The sequence below is a fragment of the Fukomys damarensis genome, unplaced genomic scaffold (assembly GCF_012274545.1).
Source record: "Fukomys damarensis isolate Sample0158 unplaced genomic scaffold, DMR_v1.0_HiC HiC_scaffold_4, whole genome shotgun sequence".
Taxonomy (NCBI): domain Eukaryota; kingdom Metazoa; phylum Chordata; class Mammalia; order Rodentia; family Bathyergidae; genus Fukomys; species Fukomys damarensis.
The window spans coordinates 16,365,005-16,388,713 of NW_022900916.1; the positions used below are offsets into that span (position 1 = coordinate 16,365,005).

General features: G+C 35.5%; 1 protein-coding gene across 1 annotated transcript in view; it reads left to right on the plus strand.

Moving 5' to 3' along the window:
* Positions 1–23,709, plus strand: part of Scin (scinderin) — an 819,415-nt gene that overhangs the window by 387,060 nt on the left and 408,646 nt on the right. Inside the window, exon 19 of the transcript XR_004514640.1 lies at positions 12,212–12,349. The gene's annotated coding sequence lies outside the window, so the exon portion shown is untranslated. The remainder of the gene's footprint in view (positions 1–12,211; positions 12,350–23,709) is intronic.

Sequence of the window (23,709 nt, forward strand, 5' to 3'; positions counted from 1 at the left end):
TATATGTGAAATATATATATGTGTGTGTGTATATATATATATATATATATATATATGTAAAATCTTTGGTCCTTTTATTTCCCTTTCCCCTCTTCCCTTCTGTCTGACCCTCCTCCCAAATTTCCCTTTCCATCTCCTCAGTGTCTATCCCTGTTTTCTATTATTTTTCATTTTTCTCTTTACATGATTTATACATTACATTTCTCATATAAGAGAAGCCATGTGATATTTAACCTTCTGTTTCTGATCAAAACAACAAAGACATCTTATTTTTGACTCATTCAGTTAATCTAAAGAATCATTTCATTAGTATTGACTGTTCTTCCAGACAAAGAGTGGAAACGAAACAGAATTTTTAGTTTACCTCAAGTCCAGCATGAGATTTTCTAATGTCCTGGCTACTTAAAAGTTTAAAAGATGTGCAACCTTCCAACTGTTAACCATGGGGAGAAAAAGGAAAACCTCTAAAGGTAGAAAGCTAAAATGATCTGGGTAACATTATTTCTGAGAGCGAAAATAAACTTCATATCTATTTCCTTAAAATAGAATTTCTGAAAAAGAACATATATTAATATATAATCACCAGTTAAGTCTGGTCTTTAATCGTGCACTTAACTTGTTCTGAGAAGGGTGCCAGTAACAGGTCAAGCATCCCTTTGAGAGTCATAAACTACTTACATACCATCTTTTCTGTAGAGCCCATGTTGTTTTCCTAGATCTACTATGCTTTAAATGGGTGAATTTTATAATAACTGGTGAGATTGAATTACATTTGTAAAAGGTCTTTTTTAATATAAAAATCTACTTGGTTATCATGTGCATTAAAAAGTTAAGCTCTAGATAAATGGTGGTTATGAAATTGATATTCAGAAAAATTTATATCCCCATTTCTTTGGCTGGTGACACACCAGATGTGACAATGTGATTCCCTCTTGAAAAGCTTCCATAAAGTGTACCATGTTCTTCCTTTTCCTGAGTACTCTTCTACGTAGTGTTCAGCACTTACATGTCACTTTGTTTTTAAGCTGCCTTCCTTTTAATCATGAGCCATCTTCCATAACCGACATTGTTGTTGGACAGATGTTTATGAAACACCCACTACCATTCCCCTTGCCTGTGAGCTCAGGGGTTGCATCTGTTAAGAGGGAAAAACAATGAAGTTTTACAGATGATTGTCCGGCATGCTGAGGTCACAAAACAACCTTGTGGGAGTTGTGGAATTAACTTTCGCAGCTCTCTCATTTCAACTACTCTGTAGCTCATGTACCCTTACCATTTTACCCTAGAAAATGGTGAGCAGAAAGTGTCTCACCATATCTCAGGTCTCTATGTATTTGTTGAGAGCTGCATAGTCTAGCAAATTCTGAGGGTTTCAGCTCTATAGGCAAAGCCATGCCATCCCCTCGGCTTACATTCTAACTACTGGGCCATTTGGAGCTCTAGTTCTCTCTTTTTATTTCATTCCATGCTTTTCCACTAATTCTCTCTTCTTTCATTTCTTTGCTGAATAGCAAGCTTTCCTGTTGGTAACTTGAGCAAAACCAGCAAACATTAATTTTACTACTGGGGGAGGGTGTTAGCTATCAAAGTTTATGTGTAACTGTGAAAACTTGAATTTTCTAAGGTAATTTAAGCACAAGCCCATTTGAAAATAGCTTTTCCAATTTTATAAATCAAGGTTACTGATTTAGCAAAAATGGTGTCCTTCTTGAGAGGTCGAGAATGACAGATATGGGATTTTGTTAATACATTGTCAATATTTCCTTCATCTTTATTTTCAAAATGATTGGGAAAAAAGAGACTGAAATGAAATACTTAAAACCAAATTGTTTCTTCAGTCTTCTGAAAGAAAAAAAAAGGCACATACATGTCCATACTTTGAAGAAATAAATGACTACATGTTTATATTATCCCCTTTATATTATTGATCTTTGTACCTTCTCCTGCCCTGTAAATACCATAAGAAGCCATATTTAAGACTCAAAACTCTTTAAGTTAAAAAATAATCACCCAATGAGTTGATTTAAAAGATTCTGTTGGCTTTAATTAAATACTGCATATATGGTGTATTTTGAAAATGATAAATAAAATTTCCCTTTTACCCCATTAGTTCAACCATATTCAGTGTTCCAAGAATCTACATTTCAAATACATCCATAGATCACATTAAGGGCGTTCTTTGTGGAGATTCTGCTAAAGATCACAAATCATGCAAATTAACCCAGTTCTAGAAAAACTTAAGCGTGTCTCTCTGTGTGTGCATGTGAGATGCTTACAAATTGTGGCTATAAAATTATGCTATCCTACAAAGAAATTTATAGCATTTTGTGACTGTCTTAGCCACTTTTCTGTCACTGGGGCAAAAAACTTGACCCTCAAAACTTACATAAGGCAAGATTTATTTTGGCTCATGGTTTCATTCCATGGCTGTCAGGTTCCAAGGTAGAAACAGGCTGGCAGACGGGGCATGGCAGGGAAAAACATGCTCATCTCTTGGCAGTGAGGAAGCAAAATGAGAGGGGAGGAGCAAGTCATCCCTCAGTGACCCACATCCTATCAGGCCCCACCCCCGCACAGCACATCCAACAACTGAACTCATCCAAGTATGAACCCACTGATGTGTATAGCATGCCCCAAACACATGAGACATTTACATCTAAGTCACAGCTTTCAATCCCTCATCTCCAAAAGATTCATGTCTGTCTCATACAAAATGTATATAGTCCATCTCTAGGAGTTGCCAAAGTTTTAATAGCTCTAGCATTGCTGAAAAGCCCAAGTCCAAAGTCTCTTCTCGTTTTTGTCTCTTTTAGTTTCTGGCAACTACTATTTTATTCCCTGTTTCCATGAATGTGACTGTTTTAAGTGTGTCCTATAAATGGAATCGTGTATAATTTATTCTACTTGACTAGTGCCCTTCAGGGTAATCTATGTTATAAGAATTCCTCCTTTTAAAAGGCCAAATAATGTTTCATTTGGATTTATTTACCATGTTAAAAGATCTATTCCTGCATCATTTGACATTTAAGTTGCCTGGCTATTGTAATTAATGCAGCAAGCATGAGAAGGCAGCTGCCCCCCTAAGACACTGAATCCTTTTGGATGTAGATACATATATACACAGAAAGTGATGGGTGAATATTGTGGTAATTCTACTTTTACTTCTTGATAAATCATTATACCATTTTCCATAGTGACTAAATGATTTTACTTTCTACCAACAATGTACAAGGGCATCAATTTTTCCATATTCTCAACAACACTTATCTTTTAAAAATAACAGCCATTTTAATATCCTAGTGAAATGCTATCTTGTGTTTTTTTTATTTCCATGTCCCTGATACAAGTGGTATTGAGCACCTTTCATATATTTGTCAGCCATTTGTACATCTTTAGAAAATTGTCATCATTTCTTTTACATATTTTAGATTGGGTTTTTTGATATTGAGGTCTAATAGTTTCCTACATAGTTTTGATATTAACCATTTACTAGATACTGATTGTTTTGCAATTCATATTTTTATCAGTTCTGCTCATAGATGTTTTGTTGTTGTTTTGCTAGCATTTTTCTAGAAACCCCTAAGTACTCTCATCTTCCCTGCAAAATGTTAAATGGGGAACTCATCATGATGCTTTTTTATTAGGAGGTCATTTGTATGATCATACAATATGTATATCACTATATATATCCTTACAATATTGTAGAATTATTCCAGGTGTCTAGGACACTGTGAGTCTTAAACAGTCACTTTAATATCACATTTTATCTATGTAGTGGAAAAATCCTAATCCAAATGTATATCTTCTATTCAAACTTTTTCTTTGTTACTATTTAAGTATTGGGGAATACAGTATTCTGAATTTAACTTAGAGGATCTCAGTGCACTTGTCTCCAAAGGAAAAGATGCAGAATAGAAGAACTGTATCCTTTCTGTTCCTATTTTCAGATAGGCTTCTGTACAAATGTGACACCCATAATGAGGCGAGTGTTGCAGGGGTCTGAGCATTGATCTTCATCAGTATAAACTTCTCTTTGATTTACCCGCCTTCACATTTTTGTATACCTAGGCTTCAAACTTTTCCGTGATTTTCTCTTCTTTGAAGTCCTTAAACTTTCAAGAATTTCTAGCAAAACAGTCAAGTAAACTATCATTTCTTTTGCCATAGTGGAATATGGATTTTATTTCTCTATTTAAATGATTTTAAAACCACAGCCACTTTTGATCAATTACCCAGAAATACTAAGGTATACATTCTTTTTCTTTTTTTTTTTTTTTGGTACCAGAGATTGAACTTGGGTGGTGGCATAACCACTGAGCTAAATGCCCTGTCCCGCATTTCTGCTATCTTAATTGCCATGTCTGGTTTCCCCTTCATCAGAACATTGGAAATAGGGACTGCAATTCCATTTAGCATGAGCCTATTATGTTAGCACCAAGATCAACTTATTTCTCACATACTTCACTATGTTTGAACCTTGCCTCTCTTCCTTTTTCATTGTATTTTGAAAAACACTGACAGTTTTTCATTTTCTAACAATCTCTTTGCCTCTGCCCTTCATCTGTAACCTAGTTAACAAGTCAGGTTTGCAGATTTTGTGGTGCTATCTCAAAAACCTACCCCTTATTAATTAACTAGAGTAACACTCCTGTATTCTAGCAATAATGAAATCTCTCTCAAGATTTCCCCTGTAGTTTAAGATATCATCTATGCCAGTAATTAATACTATGTGGTATTTTGTAGTATTAAAAACATGAGCTGAAAACCAGCACAATTGACGTAACCCAAGAGATTGTTAGAAATACAGAATCTGAAACACCATCCAGAGATCAACTACCAAACCAGCCTCTATATTTTATTAAGATTGTGGACATATAAAAGTTGATAAGTACTGCTATGATCTTTGAACATAAACTTTCCATTATCTTTTATTATTTTTCAGCTCTGTTTTCTACTCTTCTGCTTTCTGAGGAAGATCCTCTTTCTCTTATGTACCTCTTTAGTGATTGGAATATGCTAGAAGATAACTGTTGTTGAACAGACAAATCTTGAATGACTTCATTCAAACTAAGCGGCTTTAATGTATATCCCCTGACATGTTGCTTTCTTCTCTATTGCTTTATAATACACTCTTTATCATTGTGTGATGGGCAAATACCTCTTTCCAACAATCCACAAAAGTGGTCAGAAATTGTTAAGTACATGGCCTTTGCTTCTCAGCTTTTCCAGATGCTTCATGGAGCTTTTAATGCTTGTCATCAATCATTATTCACCTTGAGTTTATGAATATTCTCAAATATGAGCCATGAAAGTCTTTCTCTCATACCTATAGTTTTCTGCTTATTGAATTCATTGCTCTTGTAAATGTCAGGAGGATGTGTGCATATGATACGCTTTAAAAATTATCTAAGCTCAGTTGTCTCTTAGAGCCTCAGGTGAAATATTGCCTTCCATTTTGCATTTATGCACTATGGGTCACCAACTTCTTACTTGCTATCTGAGACCAATTGCATTTTGTGTATGTGGTAGCGCTCATCACTTCTGCACATGTGTAATACATCCTGTGACAGGCACGTATTTATCTTCTAGGTGGTTGCCAAAATAGCCAAGTGAAACACAAAACTGTGATAAAGTAATGTCCAGCTGGGGAAAATGCTCACTAATGAAAGGAAGGAGATGAGGGGAAATTGGGAAGATAAATTATCTTTCACATTCTCTAGCTGATGGAATTTACCAAGGCATAATTCCACTGCTCTTTCTTTCTACAGATTGGTCATGTGGCTCAGTAGATGACTCTAACAAGGCAAATCCACATGTCCCATTGTTTTATTTCCTGTCCTTCTGTTTTATTTTCTTGGGCTTTTATTCTCACATAAATTACTGACTCTCAATCCTTGCTTCAGGCTGTTTTCTAGGAAACCAGAGTGATTCTAAAATGTATTATCCTTAGTGAGAAATTTTGAGATGGATTGTTTACTTATGTAAAAAAACTAAGGAGCCTGGTAGTAGTGGTATGGTTTTAACTACAATAACATCATAAGTTCCTCAAATTTTCATTTTGGTTATTTGTAAAGAAGTGCAGGTAAAGGGAAAAACATTTAGAAATTAAGTAATTAGGACAGTGATAATTTTAAGAATGCTAAAACAGATTAATTGCTTTTATGGCACAACAGATATTAAAAGGAAGATGGTGTGTTTGGAGCAGTCAATTGAAAACTTGTAATTAGTACCTGAGGCCAGAGGCCCTGTAGTGGATTGACTAATGGTTAATTTATAACAACCAGCTGAACTGAATCACTGTGGGGTGGGCATCGAGGATCCACCTGAAGATTGTTACCAATAGTCATAAAAGGAGAACCACGGGGGAAGATCTGGGCCTGCTGATTCTCTAGGAGAAGCTTGCTGCGGATGGCTTTCCTGATGCGAACTAGGCTGTTCTCGTCGTTGTCCTTGGAGCTCAGGGCCTCGCTGTCACTGGGAGCGGCTGCTGTTTCATCAGGGGAGCTCTCATCTTCACTGTGAGCATCACTTTCAGGCTCATTTTGGGGGCGGAAATCTTTCATCTCATTGCATAGGTTTTCTGGCTTCTGCCACTGGTCTTTGGGCCTTCCAAGTGCAGATCCTTTAATACAGACAAGCATGAGACATTGCCATGGGCCCTAGGCCTCTGGCTATGCTCACGGAGGACATTGCCTTGGACCCTGAGCCTTTAGCTGGATGTATGTGGGAAATTGCTGGGATCTAGGCCCTCAGATTCTTTGGACCCTTAGTGTTCAGTTAATGTCTTGCACTCCTTTGCATTTGACTTTTTAGGTAATTATCATAAAATAATCTTACAGACTATGTGTTCTGTAGTAAATGTGTTCCCTTGCCAAAACCCTGACTACAACAGCCCCCATATAGCCATTATAAAAGGAATTTTTATTTCCTATGGCCACACAGCAGACTTGCTGAGCATTAGGCTTTGAGTTTAGTCCCTTAAGGGGACGAAATTCTCAACCTCAACAAATATTCTGTCAAGGATAAAATTCTAATGGAGAAGGGTTACAAATTCTGAGTCGTGGATAGTGATATTTTGCTTGAAAATCTTGGTTTTCATTTATCATTCTTTTAGAATCTCCTGGCTGACAAAAAGAAATCCTTTCCCCATAACTGGAGATAAACTGTAATGGCTTCTGAAACAGGTGCTTTACATGATGGCACTTTTCTGAAAAAGATACTTTACATGATGTCCTGTTTGCCATGAGACCCACGACCACCATTATTCATTGCTCCTAGGTACCTGCAATAAAAATCAATTTTTAAAATAGTCTGAACAGGGGTGTATAAAAAAGACTTTTTCCAATAATATATAGGCTATACTCAAAGGGATTGCATTACCTATTTAATATGTGGCAACAGGTCCAGGGAAACATATGGAGAAGTGGATTTTGATGGTTTTAGCCAGGGATAGTGTGAATATAAGTTTCAAAGGGGAAGGACATGTTGTCTTTAGGTACAGGAGATTCAGTACTTTGGAAATGCTTCCAGCAGGTGCTAGGAAGTATTGGCTCATATTGTGAACTAACAGCTTTGAACTATCCGATTCAGTAGCTGTCCCGAGAACTATTCCAACTTTTTGTGGTAATGGTCATCAATAAGAGGTTGTGTAAATTCTAGATCTGAGAGTTAATCTATGGAGGTTAATGTAGATAAAGTTCTAGATTTAGTCTAGAAGTGCTCTCTATCTAATAAACTTATACTAACATACCACTTATGAGATTTGATTTTTTAAAATACTGCATTTTTACAGAATAATATTTTGCAGAATAATTTCCATGTTCTCAATAACTTTCATTTGAATGGCTAGTTAAGCGTCACAACCATGTAAGTAGTGCTTTGCTAATTTTGATGTTGTATTAAGTTTTCCACTGCCGGAAAAAAGCACCTGATAAACACAGTTTAAAGGAAAAGTGATTCATTTTGGCTCTTGGATTCAGAGGTTTCAGTCAGTGGTCAGTGTGGTCCAAAATAACCATCACGGCAAAAAGGACATGGCAGAAAGATTCAACTCATGACATCCAAAAAGTAGAGAGCGAGGAAGGAGTCCAAGAGGGGAAAAGAATCTGAGGACAAGAATATACTCTTCTAAGTTACATCTCCAGAGACTAATTCCTCCAAGCCACATCCGTGTCCTAACAGCATATTCAGATATGAACGCATCAGTGAATTAAACCGTTGATGAGATTAGTGCTCCCATGATCTAATCATTTTCTAAAAGCCCCATCTCTGAACATAGGAACCTTTTGGGGGATAGTTTTGATGCAAAGTATGACAAATGTCTATCATCACATCCTGGGCACAATACCATTACATAGTTTTCCCAACAAGGTAAGATTGGGCAAGTAGATTCCCATTTTTTTCTTTTTTGCTGTGTTCCTACAAAGTAATCTCATATTGTACTCAGAGAAAATGATATGATAATATTGGCCCTAATTTAAGATTACTAAAGTTACTTTGTGTGACATTGTGTTGTACTACTGAACCAGTTACAATATCTCATCTATACTTGCTTCTTATTAGATATTCCTTTGTTTTTGGGGTGCCCAATAGGATTCTAAATTATATCACTGAATTCACCTATCAGCATTAGTATGAGACACAGGCTTTTCTTTCTTTCTTTCTTTTTTTTTTTTTTAAAGCTTGGGCTATTTCTATTTATCACACCACCCAACATTTGGTGAAAAATTAGCTTAAGGAACCATTAGATTTGGGTTCAGCTGGAAGGAATGCCATTCTGCCCTGGAATGCATTGACTGAATTCACCTGAAGAGATCTACTCTGATTTGCCACACTTGGTGGTCTCAGCTAATTGGAAAGTTTTTTTTTTTTTTTTTTTTTTTCCAGATAGAATAGATACAACAATAGATAGAATGGGATAATTATTAACTAGCCCAAACATAGTAAATATATTTTTTACTTTTAGTCACCCTTCAATATTCAAGGACAGAATTCCTCATCCAGATTTATTTTTTGAGACAAAGACTATACTGGAGAATAACTTAGTCAAAGATTTATCACCCCTTTATTAGTAAAGGAAAAAAAAAGCCCTATACCTAAAACTATGAGAACAAATCTACTGTTTAGTATTTCTGATCCCAAAAGAGTTTGGCTGAGAAAAGTTAGACCTACTGAGAAATCTTAATTTACATGTTTAATTCAAATGAGAATGTGTCAGACCCAATAAAAGAGAATGACTCAAGATTATATGAGAGAGCTGTAAAGTGGCTTTGAATTTCTGGTCGCTATTGTGGGAACAACACTGCTCTTCCTATGCTGGGTGGAATGATATTTACCATTGCCAAGGCAACTTTGTACTAACTACACTGTGACACTCCAGAGGAGAGCATATAACACTAATTAAACAAAGATGCGAGTTCACACCCAGATATTATCTACAGTGACTGTTAGGTCTAACAAATTTAATATCTACAGAACTGCTCAGTGTATCATTTTTCTAAACAGTTTGCCAAACAGGAAAAATCTGATTGGAGGGGAAATTGATATGATTTAGTGAAATTGATAGCGAAGGAGGTCTCCATAATTGCTAAGCTCTTAGAGAACTATGTTATTTTTTTCTCTTTTTTTTTTTCAGCTTTAATTGAATTTATTGGTACATTTCAGGGATACAGTACAGTTACATTCATTGTTGGGATCTTGCACCTCTACATGACAAGTCTTGATTCTCATTTTTCCCCTTACCCCTGCCCTCCCTTCACCCCCTCCTCCCCTCCCTATCTACAAACACTTTATTTCCATCTTTTCATTATCTCACATTTTTTTCTTTTCCCTTATTACCCTTCCCCTGCCCATCCCACCTTCCCTACACCTTTAGCTCCTTTCTATTTTTTTCTCTTTTAACAGATGAAACATTGTATATTGATTAATTAATGCATATTTCCTGAGCTCTTAATCTTACTGTATTGCTCTAGGTAGAAATATAAATACCAAGGAGCACCTGCATTCAAAATCCCTTTCAATCTCTAAAGTTTACAGGAATGTACCATAAAGACCAAATGTGTTATAAAGCAGAGATTCTCAAACACAAATATTTCTTTTATAATAGCAAAAATAAACGTATTATATGTTAACATAGAAAGTATATCTTGTGGCCAATAATATTTTCTTTTTTATTGAATTTATTGGTATATTTTAAGTATATAGTACAGTTACATTCATCATTGGGATGTTGCACCTTTACATGACAGATCTTGGTTCTCATTTTTTCCCCTTGTCCCTGCCCTCCCTGCACCTTCTCCTCCCCTTCCTGTTTACAAACACTTTATTTCCATTTTTTTCTTTTTTCTCCTATTTTTTTCTTTTCCCTTACTGCCTTTCCCTTACCCTTCCCACTTTCCCTACACCTTTAGCCCTTTTCTTCCTATTTCACATTATCAATTATCTCATTAGGATCCTATGTTCTATTGTAATTTTTCACACCAGAGAATCTATTCGGTATTTACACATGTGTGACTTACTATTTCACTTAGGAATATATCCTCAATATGTATCCATTTTCCTATGAATGAATCTAATTTCTCATTCTTTATGGCTGAGTAGTATTCCATTTAATAGAAAAACCACATCTTCTTTGTCCAGTCTCCAACTAATGGGCAAATTTGATGTTTCCAAGTTGTACTTATTACAAACTGTGCCTCTATAAACATAGGTGCACATATATCACTGTGATATGATTCTTTTAATTCTTTTGGAAAGATACCCAGCAGAGGGATGGATGGGTCAAATGGAACCTCTAGACCCTGCTCCTTGAGATATCTCCATATTGATTTCCACAGTGGTTGCACCAGTCTGCACTCCCACCAACAATGGAGAAGGGTTCCTTTCTCCCCACAACCCTGCCAACATTTGTTATTGTGTGATTTTTTGATAGCAGCCATTCTTTGCGGGGTGAGGCAGAATCTCAGTGTTGTTTTCATCTGCATTTCTCAAATGACCAGTGATGTGGAACATTTTTTCATATATTTACTTGCTGCTGTTACTTCTTTGTCTGAGAAATGTCTGTTCATTTCAGATGCCCATTTTTGAATTGGGTCTTTATATTCGGGGGGCGCTGATTGTTTTGAGTTCTTTAAGTATTCTAGATAATAGTCCTTTGTCTGAGGAGCAGCTGGTAAAATTTTTTCCCCACATTGTAGGTTGTCTCTTAGTTCTGTTGATGGTTTCTTTTGCAGTGCAGAAGCTTTTTAACAAGATGAGATCCCACTTGTTGATTCTTTCTGTTAGTTCCCGTGCTACTGAGGATTTATTCATAAAGTGTTTTCCTATGCCAATGTCTTCAAGAGTTCTGTCTAACTTATCTTCCAGCAAGTTTAGTGTTTCCCTTTTAATATTTAGATCTTTAATCCACTTGTATTTTAATTTAGTGTGTGGTGAAAGATAAGGGACTGGTTTTAATCTTTGGCAGGTGGAGATCCAGTTTTTCTAACACCATTTATTAAAGAGACTATCTTTCCTCCAGTGGGGATGGTCAACTCCTTTGTCAAAGATGAGGTAGCTGAGTACATTTGGAGTTGTTTTTGTGTCTTTCAGTCTGTTCCACTGATCCTCAGGTCTGTTTCTTTGCCAGTACCATGCTGTTTTTATCACAGTGGCTTTGTCGTATAGTTTCAAATTGGCCATGTGTCTGTTGCCTAGGATGGCTTTTGCTATTCTAGGTCTCTTGTGGTTCCAATGCATTTTTGGATTCTATTTTCTAGTTCTGTGAAATATAGTGTTGGAATTTCAATTGGCATTGCATTGAATCTGTGTAGCAGTTTTGGTAGTATGGCCATTTTCACTATGTTGATTCTTCCTACCCAAGAGCAGGGGATGTCTTTCCATTTTCTTATATCCTCTTCGATCTCTTTTTTTCAGAGTGCTGTAGTAGTTTTCAGTGTAGAGGTCTTTTGCTTCTTTTGTTAGGTTGATTCCTAGATACTTCATTTCTTTGGATGCTCTTGTGAAAGGAATTATTTCCCTAATTTCTGTCTCAGTGAGTCTGTCATTTGTGTACAAGAAGGCTATTGGTTTTTAGGTATTGACAATAATAATATTTTCTATAATAAAATTAATGGGAAGAATGAGTGTATTAACCAGAGTTTCCTTCCTGGGATCAAATAACCTATATTCACAATTTAAAAGAGGAAGGTTTTGATTTTGCTTGTTGTTTCAGAGGCTCTGTCTGTGGAGGGCTGGCTCGGAGGCAGAACCATCACAGTGAAACAAAGTTGCTCATCTCTGGGGCTGCGAAGCAGCACAAGGCGAATGACCCACCTCCTCCAACTGGGCCCCCCCTTCAAGGCACACTCAGGTATGAAATCTGTTGCACAGTACCTCGGTCAGCACAGTACCTCTCCAAGGGTGTCAGTTCCGTCAAGTTGAAAGCTAAGATTAATTGGCACAGTGGCCTTAACATTTTTGCAAATCTTATGAATGCCTGGTCTAGAAAAGAAAGCTGGATTTTCTCTCATACCTGCTTTAGCACTTCAGAAACTGCAGTCTCATGTCATGTAGCCTTTGTAATATTTTACTGTGCAATCATAGAAAAGCAAGAACAAAGTAGGAAAAATGTCTTAGTATTAGTATAGAATAGATTTAACCTCATATACCCCCTCAAAATTGTTTCTAGAGTTCCCTACACCACCCCTGAAAAATCTGTTAAGTGTTAATGGTCACTCAATATTATTTGCCAATATAGAAATGAACAGTTCATGCCATTGAGTGAGATATTTAAGCTGAACTTTATCATTGTCATTGAGATCTGCTTTTTAAACTGTATTTTAAAGTTCTATGTTTATTTCCAAAATGAATACAATGTGAAGGCTCATGTAACTATGTTTTTTATGATTTTAAAATTTTAGTAGCTGTCTGAAAAGGGCAATTATTTGCATTCTCTTTTTTTCCTGCACAACAGCTATTGGCCATTTTCTTCACACAATTATTAGTCCATTTTATTGTATATATTTGTTTTCAAAGTTGGTTCTGAAGAAAGTTGTCCTTTCATTTAGGTAACAGTGACAGAAACTCCCATGATTAGGAATCTAGTAGCATTTATCAGAAAATCATGCCTTATGTTGTTGCAAGAAAAGCTGACCACAGTCCGAGTAGTCTGAGCAGCTGTCCTAAAGAAAATATTTGTTTGTTTGTTTGTTTTTTGGTACTGGGGATCAAACTCAAGTTCTTGTGTTTTCAAGGTAGGCAGCAGAACCACTGAGCTAAATCCCCAGCTCCTAAGGAAAATATTAAGAAATGTATTTTTGCCTTGCCACATGGAAGGCCCATTATACTTTATTAATGTTTTCAACAAGTAAAGATTAAATATATTTCTGCTACCTCAGTGATCTAATATTGTAAATTACTTTTAATTATGATTAATTTTATGGATTGTAGAAAAATCAAATATCCTTATACAAGAGCATAATGGGTCACTTTATATTTTTCTTACCTGAAATTTAGGAATAAAATGGCAAGCTCTTTACCTTGTATTCCTCGGTTTTCCTCAATTGTTGCTCATAATTTTCAGAATTTAAAAAATAAACTTTAGAGACAATGAGAGAAATGAGAACTGTTGATGTTCCAGGAATGCTCAAATCCTGACTTTTTTTTGTCTCCCTTTTCCAATGTGATAAAATCCTCACATTTTGGGTAGGAATGTATTTACTTCTACAAACATACTTTGTGATGGCTGGATAAAGGGCTGCTTATTTTGTGGGTGATCTTTCTGTACAAAGAACTGTGTGTTATTAATAGTAACACAATAGTCCAGCAGGTAATAGAAAACTCATGAATAGGAGGAAAGAAAATGGTAGAGAACCGGAAGACAATCTGCATTTCATGTCAGTTACAATGGCAGCCCTGTTCAGCTATTGCATTTAGAATGCAGAGTCACATCTGGTGGTAAACTTATCGTTTCAGAAGCTCACCGGTTACACGTTCATTTTATCCTATGTTTGAAATATTTACATTTAAAAAACTAGAACATGTGGGAGAAATAACTGTCTTTTCTTTCTTCCTTTTCTTTAAATTGCAATTCCTGGAGCACTTGAGAAATTTGTTTCTTATTTGGCCTCTTCTTAGAGCCAGGGATAGGCATTATGGAGAAGAAAAGAAACTAGAACGTTATCTGTCCTCCAGAATACAGACAATAACTCAAAATCACAGCCACAGGACAGATAAAATGTTTCCAATTGCATAGATTGCTTGTCATGATCACTGGACACTTTGCATCCTAAATGAAGAAAGACAAGCATTGGCTATTTCATGTCTGATACAATAAATTTATCTATTAGTGCAGTAAGGCTTACATAACTTTAAAAAATTCAATACTTGTCCCCATATAAACATTCACATAGAGAAAATTGAAAAACATCTAAGTCAACCAAAATTTAGATACTATCATTAAGCTAAGAATGTGTCAAGATATTTTACAATAAGATTACAGAAGAGAAAATTATTGTATTTGAGTGTTTTCTTTGACAGCACTGATTAACAAAGCATTGCTAAGTTGCATTACTCATCTTTGAATTTCCATGTTTTAATCTCTTTCTCATAGAATTTTGTAACTTTGTAGAATTGAAATATCTTAGAATCTGGTTTGGTAATTAGTTTTCTCTCTGATACTGCATAAATAGTGTCTGTATAAGATATTATGTTGTATGTTAATAATATCAACAGATATTAAAGGGCACAATGTGAAGATCTGGAATGATAAAAATGAGTCTCTCATAGTTGTGCAGTTTACATAGATTGATTAATTTACGTGGGACTTTTTCCCCCTGGGACTTTTGTGGTTGTTTTCAGCGAGATCCCTAATTGCCAGTGTGGGGTGACCTTTCTTTCCTCTTTGTGTGGGAGCCTCAGCCTGCAACACACAAAGGTTGCGTCAGGCCTGTAGAGTGTGGAATGCTTTGAACAATGTGAAAGCAGTCGCATCAATTTGCTACTGATAGAGTTAAAAAGGAGAGGAGAGAAGCTGCTTTTGAAGCTTTCTCCTTTGTGGGTCTGAGTCACCCACAGCTGTGAGTTCCAGTCTATTTGTTTTAAGTTGAAGAGGAGGAACGGGAACACCAAGTTTGACACCGTGTTTATTTTCTTTTGCCACTTTGAAAGAGTCCTTCAGGGCAAAGACAAATCTCAATACCACATTTTTTAGCTATAAGGCAAATGCACAGGCATCCACTTGCCTTAAGTTAGTTGGCAGGTGAAGGAACAAACCTTGTATGTGAAGTTGCACAAGATAATATTTGTCACTCAAAATGAAACCACTGCCTCCTCAGTGTTCCATCTCCCCCACCATGTGGGAAAATAATTAATTCCCTAAAAATAAATAAACTGCCCCCGCCCCCTGCCATGGTGAAATCATGTGGCTCTAGATGGACCAAATTATTTGCAGGACATTGACTGCCTTTCTTTCCCCTCCCCTCTGCACAGCCACAAAGACCTCCTCCCTGTGCTAGGAGCTTGGCCTGCTGCAGGTTCAGCAGGGTTTTGTTCCTTCCACCTTTCAAAAGTTCAGTCTTCCTTTTCAGAGGAGGGTTTTACAAGTGTGATTCCTGCTTATTAGGCATTTAAAAATTATCTTTTGACTTGAGTTTCTGTATAGAAAGGTGACTTGGGGCATTTAAGAAATTATTTCTGTATTGCCAAATATTAGGTTTAAACTTACTTTTAGACCTCTTATGAAATGTATACTATACATTCAATCCTTTTCTTATTTATTATGATCTATTAGAAAATTAAAGATCCCTTTTTTTAGCCTACTCAAATTAAGGATTGACTGTATATTGAAATGGAAAAATATCCTGAAATTGGTTCAATGAGCAGTTGCTTACAATTCTTGCATTTTTCCCTTAATAAATAAGTTATTTATTATAACTTCTTGATCTTATTTTTAAATGAAAAGCAAAAAGAACTGTTGAGGGTTATTTTGGGTTTTTTTTTGTTTGTTTGGTTTTTTGGTACTTGGAATCGAACTCAGGTCCTTGTACTTGGAGGGCAGGCAGCAGAACCACTGAGCTAAATCCCCTGGCCCCTAGGGTTATTTTTAAAATAACAGTCTGAGTGAGAACAGAATATTTTACAATAAATTAAAAACTAAAATGAATGTAATATGCTTTGTTCTTCTTTTAAATTGTTTTTTGAAGTACAAGACATAACCAATAAATATGATGAAGGCAAATTGTGAATCTGGTAGAAACTATCAGGAGACAAATTTGCAAAACTTAAATGTTTTTATCTTTCTTATTCCTTTGCTCTTCATTATCAACATTTTTTTATGTCTGTAAGCAGTGATCTAGCTTGAGTCGAACTTTAACAATATATGATTTAGTCTAAAAACAGTTCAAAAGTCTGTTCTATCCAAGGGCGAATGTAAGAGCCACTGCAGACTTTAATCAGAGGCAAACACATCTGGGCTTTCCTAGGGTTTATACAAACTCTGGAGCCTCATGGAGCTATTTGTGGGGGTTTGGGGCTTGGTGGGAGAGGGGAGACATAATTGACTAACTTTTTAAAAAGTAGACATTGCAACCATTGTGTTAGCTCCCTATGTAGTGTTAGTCTTAAAAATTCTGCTTTCATCGTGTTTCCGACCTTCTTACGAGGTCTTGCTCAGGGATAGAATCAAGACTTGCCATGTAAAGGTACATGATCCCAACAATGAATGTAACTGTACTGAATCCCTAAATGTACCAATAAACTCAATAAAAAAAAAAAAAAAAATTCTGCTTTCATCGTGTTTCCGACCTTCTTACGAGGTCTTGCTCAGGGAGCTCTGAGATAGGAATTATGCAGCATGAGTAACCTGAATGCCTAACCTTCTGCTGTGCTTTTTAGAAGATGTGGTTTGGAGGAAGGTAGCAGAGTTTTCATTTTCCCTAGAAATGCATATGGATTACAGACACTGTCTTTATTCTTGTTATGTAATCAACTCCTTTCACTGTGAAAAACTTTGAAAACTCCCCCTACCCACAAACAAAGAAAATCTCAATTCTGTTTCTTCTCACAAGTAAAGAGAATTAGTTTGAATATAGATATCTATTTATTAATTGATTACCAATTGTCTAACAATATTTTACAAAAATTAGGATCTGAATATAAGAATTGTTTGGCAACGTGATTTCTTTGCACACGGGCATTTTTATACATGATGGCATAAAATATCAGTCCACATTATGTTTTTTCATGCATTTTTCTTCAGATATACTATTTCATTACATGGGTGTGTCAAATTTTTATAAATCTTTTACACTGTATATTTAGGTAATTATCGCTATTTTGCTTTTATAAATAAATCTGATAAATATACTTACAGGAGCTAATGTAATTAAAGCAGAGAGGTGAGCAGAAAGTGTATGAGAGAAAGAGACAGATATTGTAGTTTTAAAGAAATCAGCTAGAGCAAGCTGTGTTCTTCACTTTAAGAGGACGTTTGGACATAAACTAAAGTGGAAATGTCTGTCAGTCATAGTGACCAGCAAGTTCCAAATACCTCAGCCAAGAATGCACCTTGTTCTAGAAAGGAACTGGGAAGAGGATAAGGTGGTTATAGCCAAGTGGAAAAGGAGGCAAGAAGTGGGACAGGAAGAGAGAAAATGGGGATAAGTGTTACAAGGCCCCATAGAGGATCCTTGTGAAGAAGTGCCTGGAACTCATAGTCTGACTAGATACCCTGCAGAGATTCAGGGAGGGGGCGTTATGATTGGGTTTAGTGTGCCGATTCCTACATTAAGACTAGAATTATTTTGAGTAAGAGCAGAAGTAGGGAGGCCCATTAAAGTGATTATTGCAATATCATGGAAAGAAATAATGTCCAGTTGAATATAAGAAATAGCTTTAAAAATAATAATTGTTTTAATCTTGAAGAGAAAGTCATTAGGATTTACTGGAAGATTGGAAATAGAGAGGAAAAGGCAAAAGATAAACAAAGATAACTCTAAGTTTTGTTTTGCTGTTTTTTGGTATCATGGAACTATATGTTTTTAGCTGCATTAACTAGATAAGACCTGAACAGCAGGTCTAAGGAAGAATTCCAAGACTTCAGTATGGGACATCAAAAGTTTGCAGTGTTAGAAATACCAAGCAGGCAGTTGAAATTCAGCAAGGTCAGGAATAGAATACTTCTGGGAGTCACCAGCATTCCGTCAGTTAGTGTTATGTATGAAATGACTGCAGAATCTCAGCAGAATGCAACTGTAAGATTTCATTTTTACCCGTGTCTGCAAGTTGATTTAAGGTTGGATCATGCAGGCTGCCCTCAGCTAGGTGATTCATTTTCCCTGGGGTCTTACTGGACTTTACTCTCACTATGAAAAGTATGAGTTACATGTTACTCTTCTGAGACTCATCCATCTCCTTGTGGTGACAGCAGAAGTATAAGGGAGAGAACGTCACTGCCCAAACACATTTCTTGTCTAACATTGTCCAAGCCACAGGGCCAACCCCAAAGTCAGGGGTTATTCAAATTTTTGCATCAGGAAATCCAAGCCTGTGAATATAGACAGAAGGGAAGGAATCAGGAAAATAAATTATTCTGTCATGGCTATATGTATCATAGATAAAACCATAAACCTAGATGAGATCCAACATGATTGTGCCAATTTACTCTTCACCCAACCATGTGTAAAAGTTTGTTTCTTTTGCTTTAGCCAGCTTTGTATTGTTCTATGCTGATTTGCCAATCTGAGAAATGAAAAATAATAGTTTCTTAATTTAAATAATTATATTTTCAAACTAAGCTAAAGACAGAAATGCAAGGAGTCAGTGCGTGATCTGGATTTTCCAGTAAGATTTTGATTTAGTTGTTTTAATATGGTTTGGTCTAGTGGCCAGAGAGATGTTTCCCAGTAGAGTTTGTTCTATTTTTTTATAAATCTCCAACCATATTTTTCCTCTGTGATGGTTAGAGTTGAGAATAAACTTCAAATAAACATGACTTATAATTCTAATCCAACATCTACAGTTTGCTTTCCTTTAGTCATTACTAATTTTCAGAAGAAATCACCTTTTGGTGAGAATTAAAGGAGGCAATGATATTTATTGTGATTCCCCCCCCCAAAAAAAAACCTATTGAATTTTGACTTACATATGAGGTGTTGACAATGTAATAAATTGTGAAGCAGCCACAGCAAAACATATCATGGTCTCCTACCGATAAGAGGCCTTCTCATTTTGAAGTCATTATTAGGAGAAAGTGACCTACCTCATTCTCTGTGGCTAAACACTCATATATGCCAGTCCATTTGTAGTAATGGGCATTATGTCCTATTTACAATGCACACAATTTGTTTCCTTTTGAAATTATTTTGTGTGGGTTCCAAGAACACCCAGTAAGTTGGAAGCATCCTTAAGATTTATTAGGTATGGTAAAAATGCATATTTTTAGTGGCTTAGGTATTTATGTTAGGAATGGCATTAGAGTCACAAACTTCATCCATATGCCCGTTACCCAAGACTTTAGATGTGATCTTAGAAGCAAATGCATCAACAGAATAAAGCCTCAAATTGGAGAGAAATCTTTCATTTTTAGCAATTGCACTGAAGAACTGTTCTCCATTTGCACATAATAGAGAAAGAACACTGTACAACATATTTTCAGTGTAAAAATAGAAGATCCATTAAGAAACAAAAGCATTGTTGGCTCTGTTGCTCAAGAAATATTCTTCTATTCATTCACAGTAGGTTTGTTCTTTCAGAACATGGCTCTTTGCATCTGATCCAAAGAAATATGTGTGCTAAACACTGACTAAACCAGTGTGGAATTTTTCATTTAGTAAGAAATAGATTTCTGATTTCATTGCTTATGTGCCCTCCTTTGATATCAAATGGACATAATCAATACCAACATGCTGTAATTGATTATTTTTTGTCTTTTTATATTCAGAAGCATAGCTTCTCTTTTTCTTAATAAATATCAAATGTGCTTAACATGAGAAGTATGTTTTTAAAGATTATTAAGCAGGTCCTGGGCTGTGATGTAGCTTGGGAAGGTCAGCAGGAAGAAGTCAGAAAACTGAACTCAGAAGGGGTCCAGTTCTCCCTGGGAACAAAATTCCACCAACCAAATCAGAGTGAAAAATATGTATGTACATATAAAGCAAAAAGTTGAGAGTTGCTGTTAATTTGAGCTGTTAGCATAAAATAAAATATTTCCATCCAAATAAAAAGTATTTGGAGAGCATAAGTATTCTAGTATAAACGTATTTAGATATGTTTAATTTACCAGTCAATTCTATAGTACTTTTAATTTATGCACTGTGTAAACTGGTTATATTATCTAAAACGTAAAAACATGTATGGAAAATAGTCTGACTTTACCACTTGATCTGAGTACATGTAAACTGGTGATAAGTTAACAGATGGTGAAAATTAAGTTTGTAAATGCATTTTTCTAGTGCCTGGATTTTGTTTATTAGGGCTCATACATGTGGGAACATTATAACAGCAATGCATATGTGGTTTTAAATTATATACAAATCTCCAAGGGTACACCAAGATCAAAGATCAATATTCCCATTAACATTTAAACATTTACAAATATCTTTAAAAATTCTAAGGGACACTCATCTCAAGCTTCTAAAGACAATTTATATTAGGGATTCTCAGGATGAGTATGTAAAAAGTATACTGTACCTAAGATTGGTGTAGACATTTGGAGAAATATATGCACACATGTGTATGTAGGTATTTCTATGTGCATATGAGCACATGGGAAAGAGAGGAAGAGAAAAAGAAAAGGGGAGACAGGGGAAGGAGAAAGAGAATAACCATTGATAAATTTATGTTAACCATTGAGTTGAGCATCAGGTATATTCTGATTGACTCTTTTAAAATTTCTTTTTCTTTTAATAAGACAAAAATAAAGATAAAAAATGTGCCATTTTGATGGCACATACACATTTATATCCACACATCTCTTTTTTCCAAGGTACTGTAAAATTAAATAATTCAGTTCTGATTTGTGTGGGGTGGATTTGTAGTTAAAAATTCTGCCATTTACCTGGGTATGTTGGTGCACACCTGTAATCCCAGAACTCTGGAAAACTGAAGCATGAGTATAACAAATACAAACCCAGCATAAGCAATTCTACACCAAAAAAAAAAAAAAAAAAAATTAAAACAGACTGAGATGTAGCTCAGTGTGAAGATAACCAGTACTGAAAAAAAAAAATCTTTTCCTTTCTTTTCTACTAATTCTAATCTAAAATATATGCTTCTATGAATTTGCTTTTATATATCTTCAAAATTTAGAGTGGTACCATTAAAATATCTATATTTTCCATGTAGAAGAGAGAATGTCATTTGGATGTGGTTGAGATAATTTATCCATTTTGACCAAACTTTATTGACTGAGAATAAATCTTGTCTTGAATAAATCTGAGGATTAAGCTTTCCTGTTAAAACTGCATCATGCCAGTGAATAGTATCTCAAACAGGATTTCATTATCTAAGCATTAAATGAACTTGTTTTCTCTGTTTGTTCCTGTGAGGGGCGAGGGTAAAAAGTTCTCACAGCTGCCAGACAAAGAATGACTCTATTTAAAGAGTGGTTGGACGCACAAGTGTTGATTATCTGAATGAAAGAATTCAATTAACTTTCCTAAAGAACAGGATACTACTGACATTGGTGACTGGCAAAATGAAGCAGGCAAATACAGTATTTACTGTTATGATATTTTTCACGTAACGATGCCAGTATTAAAATTTGGCCAGTGTCCTGAAATATGCACAATGGCTTGGCAACAAATTACTTATTTTGCAATTGCAGATGTGGAATTTTGGGGTGTGAAAATCTTTTGCCAAGATGGTTTTGGGACAAGAACCAAAAGCAATCATTTTATTTCCTCCTCTATGCGTACATCCTTGTTTATGAATATGGTTGAAATTCTCTATTTCAGATGGTCACAAGATCACAAACAATATTGAATTAACCTCTGTAAGGGGTTCTTTGATGCAACAGATGGGAACTAAAACAAAAACTTAAGCAGAGAACCTCAAATTGTTCGTATCTCCTTAATTATATAATTTCTGTTAATCTTTGATAATTTTAATGATTTCACTTCTGCTATAATAACTTTCATTGCAACTGAAAACTGTTTTGGTGGCTAGTGTTAATGGTAGATATAGGTCACATGATTCGTAACCACCAAACCCCACACAAATGGGCAAGAAATCTCAATATTAAAGTCATCAATATAAAGAACTTTGATAGTAGTATTAAATCTTGGGTATCAAGTGATACCCAACATAATATTATTATCATTAAAACATAGCCATATATTCAATTTAGCACTTAGAATGGTTCTATTTGAAGATAATATTGCAGATAGCTAAGTTAATTGATATCTTGTAGGCAGTTAGATAGGGCTATACCCAACATAATATTATTATCATTAAAACATAGCCATATATTCAATTTAGCACTTAGAATGGCTCTATTTGAAGATAATATTGCAGATAGCTAAGTTAATTAGATATCTTGTAGGCAGTTAGATAGGGTGGCTCTCCAGGAGCCAGCACAGCAAGGAGCCAACATGGAGGATAATCAAGACACATTCACTGTGGCCAGAATTGTAAAAGGAGAGAAACTACTATACCCTGTTCTTCCCTTGGGGAAAAATAGCAGTGATCGATATTCTAAATAAGTAGTAATTACCTGGGTGGGGGGTGAAGGTCTTAACCCAGCCTTTCCAGGAAATGTTCCTGACCCTCACCCTTCCTGAAAATCCTTATACACTTGCTGTGTGACTTGCTGCTCCATTTGACACCCATTTAATCAATATTACCTGGGTGACTGTACTTGTAATTTTGCTGCTTGGTCATGGATTTGTCCCACCTAATGCTCATCTTGTAATTTTCCATTGGTCTTATAGTTTTCTCCCACTTTGTACCTGCCTCACCACATGGCTTGGGTATATAAAGCATCTTTGAAAAGTGGGGCTGGCGGGCAGCGCACTTTCTGGTCTCTCTTCTGTCTCTTAGAAAGAATCTTTCTCTCAAGAAATTTTTCCTTTTCTTACCTTCCATTGTTCCTAGAATTCATTCTTCAGTTTTAGAGAATACAGGCACATTTTGGATATCTATAGGTTTGGGAGTTGCATCTCTTCCCCCTATTTCAATAATATGAAGTTGACTCTGCTATTGGAAGCCAAATTTCTTTTTTTTTTTTTAAATAATAGTACCTGAAAATATTGAATGTAGTTAAGAACTGTACATTCCTGTTTCTGTGGTTTATATATGAATAGAACTAAGTTGTATATTATTGTTCCAACTAGACATAAGTAATCAGGGGGCAAGTTCCAGGTGCAGTTAATCCTCAGATAGGCTGTGCCACTTGTGAGATGTTCAACAAGGAAAATAATCTCAGATCCTAGACTTCCTAACCTGATAAAAATAGGTAATGCTGAGATCTACCTTAAAAGTTTTTGACAGATTTAGAGTAATGTGTATAAAACTGAACACATTCCCAGAGTAAAGCTAATATTTTGATAAACCTTAACTATATAATTTTACATAACATATTGCTGTGTCCATAAATGTATGTGATATATGTAAATTATGTCATTAAACATACAAATATCAGTGTCTAGTCAAATTATTTTAGATTTCCTATTTGCTGAGAATATTTACATCAGAAAGTAGAAAATGTGCAAAGTATTGAATCATTGTTTGCCT